Source organism: Pseudochaenichthys georgianus, chromosome 21 (genome assembly GCF_902827115.2).
Source record: "Pseudochaenichthys georgianus chromosome 21, fPseGeo1.2, whole genome shotgun sequence".
NCBI lineage: Eukaryota > Metazoa > Chordata > Actinopteri > Perciformes > Channichthyidae > Pseudochaenichthys > Pseudochaenichthys georgianus.
Window position 1 is genome coordinate 10511928 of NC_047523.1, and position 5804 is coordinate 10517731.

The 5804-nt window shown below is 41.7% G+C and overlaps 1 long non-coding RNA gene across 1 annotated transcript; it reads right to left on the reverse strand.

Moving 5' to 3' along the window:
• Nucleotides 1–1089: 1089 nt before the first annotated feature.
• Nucleotides 1090–5475, reverse strand: LOC139436008 (uncharacterized). The gene is made up of 3 exons (XR_011645206.1): nucleotides 5431–5475; nucleotides 4393–4537; nucleotides 1090–1226 (listed from the first exon to the last, which is right to left on the reverse strand). It is a non-coding gene; the product is annotated as an uncharacterized lncRNA (long non-coding RNA).
• Nucleotides 5476–5804: the final 329 nt, after the last annotated feature.

The window sequence follows — 5804 nt, forward strand, 5'->3', positions numbered from 1 at the left end:
CTAGAATACTGTTATTTTACAGCTTTTTTCTAACATATTCCAATCAAACAGGTTCAACAAAATGACATCACAAAATGTTCTGTAGGAAACAATTACTCTGAAAACTTAAAAATATTTGTAGAATTATAGTACAACTAATGAATACAGCATTTCATATTTAAACATCATACTTATAAACAGTAGAAACAAAAAGTAAGTTGAATTTTTTAAGATTACTTTGAAACATTCAACTGAAAATAACAGAAATGGCAAAATAGCGACATATGTTCACATTGTCAATGTGAAGGAGCAGTGTGCAGGATTTAGTACGTCTAACAATGGGGATGTAGGTTCCAACCAATGGATAGCTTGTTCACTCACCCTCCTATCCCAAGTTTGTAGGATAATGTATATTGGCTGCAAAAAACTTGAGGCCCAATCATGTTTCCTCTGTCCATTCTGTGCTACTGTAGACGTGGCAGTGCAACCTAGAGGACAAAAAGATCAGAATTAGAAACGGGTTTATTGCCAGGTATGTTCACACGTATGAGGAGGTGTCGTACATACAAATAAAAAAATGTAAAAACTACACAGATAGCGAACTATATTAAGAAATAGAATGCAATAAATTATATAATATAAAATATTGGCAGTAAGCAATATTTAAACATTGCATTATTTACCATCCTGTGATCTCCATGCAGAGTCTGCGTTGTGGCTGAGGTAAAGTGTCAGTGGGGGGGGCGGGCCTTGTTGAGGTGCCGAGAGGTTCTGGTCCTGATGGAGAGAGGTTTTGGTCCTGATGGAGAGAGGTTCTGGTCCTTATGGAGAGAGGTTCTGGTCCTGATGGAGAGAGGTTCTGGTCCTGATGGAGAGAGGTTCTGGTCCTGATGGAGAGAGGTTATGGTCCTGATGGAGAGAGGTTATGGTCCTTATGGAGAGAGGTTCTGGTCCTGATGGAGAGAGGTGTTGGTCCTGATGGAGAGAGGTTCTGGTCCTGATGGAGAGAGGTGTTGGTCCTGATGGAGAGAGGTTCTGGTCCTGATGGAGAGAGGTTCTGGTCCTTATGGAGAGAGGTGCTGGTCCTGATGGAGAGAGGTGTTGGTCCTGATGGAGAGAGGTTCTGGTCCTGAGGGAGAGAGGTTCTGGTCCTGATGGTGCGCAGCCTCCAGCCAGAGGGTTGTGTTGAAGGCAGAGCTGAAGTCCACAAACAGGATCCTGGCGTAGGTTCCTGCTGTGTCCAGGTGCTGGAGGAGGAAGTGAAGTGATAACTATTAGTAAACCATAATGATGGATGTTATTATCAGGGCATTGATTATTTCATAAGTTTAGAAGGGGGGAACATAGTCTAACAACAGTTAGCTTTTGTTAATTTTACCTCGAGACAAACTTGTGAGACTTGTTTCTGAAATCCCTTTCTCTTAAAGTGAATAAATAAAAAATAAAACAATGGAGGTGACCCTAAAACTAACCACTGGATTGCTTGTCTAACATGACCTAGTCCATAAGTGAGGTAAGGGTGGGAACAATCAAACACACCCTCCCAGGCACTACGTGTTAGCGAAGTACAACTGGGATTTCGAAGAGGAAGATATGCTTGCTCAATTCTTAATAATAAAGAAAAACCAACAAATTGAGCACTTGAGTTTTCATTAGCAGCGCCTAGCTACAGCTGTGGAGCTTCGGTCAATACCACTAATGCCCCTTTCACACCAGCGCCTTTTCAGCTCCGGCTCGGAGCTAGAGCCTGAAAAGCGCCGGGTTTTCCTGTTCACACCGCAGCGGCGCCGGCTCTTAGCTCCGGAATCCGCTTCATTTCCAGCTCCAAAAAATTGTCGGTCCAGAGTAGGGCTGCAACAAACGACTAATTTGATCATCGATTAATCTATCGATTAATGAAACGATTAATCGACTATTCGGACTATTACTGTATGCCTTGCACAATTTCTCAAACGCTCTTATTTAGCCATCAACTTTTAGATTTAGCTTGAGGTTGTTTTAGGCATGTGGAAACTAACAATGAAGACAATAAAGATGAATACTTGATTCCAAAATAAATATATTATTGAAATAACTTAAATTGTGAACAAAACTAACATTGCTTTTTATTCAAATTAAATAAATAATATTTCACATCAAAAGAAACAACAGTGTTTTAACAAATCGTATTAAATAATCTGATGACACAACTGTAAATATAAGAATAGCTGAAACTTTAACAAACTAAATAATAATAATATATAATATTTTTATAGCGCCTTTCAGGAAACCCAAGGTCGCTTTACAAGTCGGGTAGGGGGGGGGAGTAGGGGAAAAAAGGCAGACAGGTTAAGGGGGTGGGGGGGGGAAGTAGCAGACAAATAAACCTATTAAACTAACTATACAGTGGGGAAAGCCTTGGTAAAAAGGTGCGTTTTGAGGGCTTTTTTGAAAATGTCCAGGGTTGGGGCGCTGCGGATTTCGGGGGGGAGAGAGTTCCAGAGGTTGGGAGATGCCACACTGAAGGCTCTGTCACCAAAAGTTCGCAAATAACTCTGTTACCTCTAATCATTATGTTTGTATAATGTAGTTAGCTCCGTGTGTTGCTGCTAGCATACCTGACGTGGACACGTTACTGTGGACGGGGCTACAGAGCTACTAGAAAGACAGTCGAACCCGGTGCATTCCTCCGTCTGGATGTGGAGCACTTTTGCTAAATGTTTAGACAAATAGCTCGTGTTACCGCCCTTACATGCTAAACTCTTATTCCACTTTTGGTAACGAGCATTCTCCACATCGAGACGGGTAAAGTTTAACCACCTCGGAGCGCGTTCTCTCCGCCATCTCCCACGTGTGTGTGTTGCTGCATGTTGCAGCTGCCCGTGTGTAAACTGCCCCGCCCCCTCGCAAGCAGGCGGGGGAGAGAAAGATCGAAAATACATCATAGACGCATTTGTTTGTCTTTTTGCATATTAGAAACGAGTTGGCGACACTAAGACTGCGATATAATGTCTTTGTAGCAATAATACATGACATATCTTTTTTAAATGTCTCCAGTACCGATACAAAGACCAATAAAGTTAGAGCTTAACGGGGTGTAAAACACACGTGATGACGTCACCAACGAATCGACGACTGAATTAGTTGGCAACTAATTTGGTAATCGATTTTAATCGATTAAGTCGATTAGTTGTTGCACCCCTAGTCCAGAGGCAAGAGCTTTGGAGCTAAGAGGCGACGTCGCTTACGTCTCTCTTACGTCGAGGCATGCAGGAAACTAAACCCAACTCCCCTGAACATGGGTCGACTATCATGCCTGCCTACAAGCAGTAGTGCCTATAAACACACTTTATAAAGTCAGGCAACACTAACCAGGCTTCGTGTGATTCTGTTTATTTGTACCTTACTTTGACCATCCGTTCGCTGTTATCGATCATTGTGGAGAGAGGCAGACGTGTTGTTTTGTATTATTGCAGCTATCGGATGCAAGTAGTCAGTTTAGCTTCGGTTGCTATGCCAACATCACCCGTTTGATACCAGAGAAACTTTCATAACAGCGTTGTGATGCCAAACAGCGTCAATTCAGACTGACACACATTCACTTAGGCTAAGGGAACTGGGGATATGCATCAGCTGCTTGTGTGAGTCGGACAGTGGATACTTTAGAGCGGCCGCTGCAGTGTGAGCTAACCGGGAGCTAACGGGAGATTAAACTCCTGTGGAAGAGCTGCACTGCAGCGGTCGGTAAATGCTGCAGAAACACATTAATAAACAATGAACCACGGCACTCTGGAGAAAAGTATAAGGTTGGAGAAGTCGTTATTCAATTTATTCTGGCTTCATGTGATTAAAAGCAACACGATCATCGACCCGACGCAGTTGTTGTTGTTGTGAGCGCCGTAATGGCTGCCGTTGGGGAGCAAATCAGCGATGTAAACGGTGACGTCATGACGCAGCAGGGGCAGCTCTGGAGCGCCAGTGGGCGGTGTGAACAGAGCGGGAGCTGAAAAGGGAAACCGGAGCTGAACCAGAAAAGCTCCCGCTCGGAGCTAGAAACTGAAAAGCGCTGGTGTGAAAGCTGCATAACAGTCTATTTCCTTAAAATGGTACATATCGATGAATCTATATTTTCATCTTCAGGTGATTAAATCTGCATAATGTCCCTGTACAATAAGATTCAAGCATTTTGTAATCCAGTGAGGAAATTCAAGACCAGTAAATATTGATTGATTAAACAACACTAAATAAAATGTTAGTGCTTTCTTCAAACTCAGACTCTCTGCTGCGGATGTACCTCAAAAGACAAAACAATTGTCTTATGATCTTTGTTGAACAAGGTCTGATTGTCCTGTACATGTACAATGTGGGGTATTTTTAAATACTTTACTAAACCACATTCAATACTATGTTAGACACAAGTTAGTTATTACTCACATATCAAAGTCTTTTCATCTCCAAGATGGAAGAATAGCTGGGTGCTGCCTGGAGAGACTGATGAGGGACACAGGCTGGCGTCAGCAGCTTTCCACACAAAGCCATCACATCTTCTCTTCCATAGTCCTCGCTGTCCACTGGTGCTCTGTCAAAAGAGTGAACATCACAGCCGTCATGTTAACCCTTTCTTACACAACACCATACAACCAACATGTGTCAAAAGTGACCCGAATTAGTTTTAATTGTAAATATCTTTGCAATAAATTACTTTAACCATTCAGGATTCCAGGTATTCCTCAATTAACCTGTTTTGGATCAACACCAATTTGTATTTTTCCCTTTCTTACTTTTTGAATAAAAATCATGTTTGTATCACTACACTTCTAAGGCACAACATGGGTCAAACATTACCCGTATTCTTTTTGCTATGTTATTTCATGCATGGCTGAGTGTTTCTTTACTATACATTTTCAAAAATAATTAATTTTAGCAGTGATTTGGACCAAGCATGTATGATGTAGTAATACAACAAGTATTTTAGTTCACACAGTGTGACATTAGCTAGTCATGTTAGCTTGTAATATATAGAGCAGAGCTAACTAGCAAGTTAGCCAAACGTTAGCGGTTAGCTGTTTATGCTATGCTAGCTGTTACTGAACATTAACAAACTAGATTCCGCTATAAGAAAGCTGTGAAACTTTACATTAAACTTGGCGACAACATTGTGACACCCCGCTGCATGTTTATGTGTAATTCTCCCGTGTTGGAGACGAGAGGGTGGGGGCAGCATTGCAATAAGCTGTAAGCTAACGTTAGCAGCCACCTGTTAAGCCAGGTTTTCCGGGCGCAACATCTTGCAAGAAACAGCATGTCAGGGCTTCTTAACATTTAACAACCTATTAATGATGAATACCAACTTAACGGGAAGAAACTCAGCTAACTAGAAGAAGAAATGTAACCTTAAATACAAAATAAAACATTCACAAACTTAGGATTATCTAAATACATATTTAACTCCATTACAGTTGCAGGACTCACCAGATCTCAAGTCTTCTGTTCTTTGTTGACGTCCCGATGCTCATATTTAAAGTGTAAAACGATCCCGATATAAATCCATAAAATCCTGCAGCAGACATACAGACAGACAGCTGTAGCTTGCAGGAGGAGACCCACTCAAACTGACGTGGATGTTTCAAATGTGAATGACAGGCGCGGACAGTTCTCATTGGCAGGTTTCTTCGATGACGTTTATATTAACCAATCAGGAGTGTTGTGGACTCATTCCAAACATGCCTGACTTGTCTGCCGTGTTTTGGCTGAATTCTATTTCAATTGCCGTAGCTCTGGCTGTCGGCCAGAATCCGAAAACCATACATTATACTGTAAAACTAAGGCTTATTACTGTGTATTGA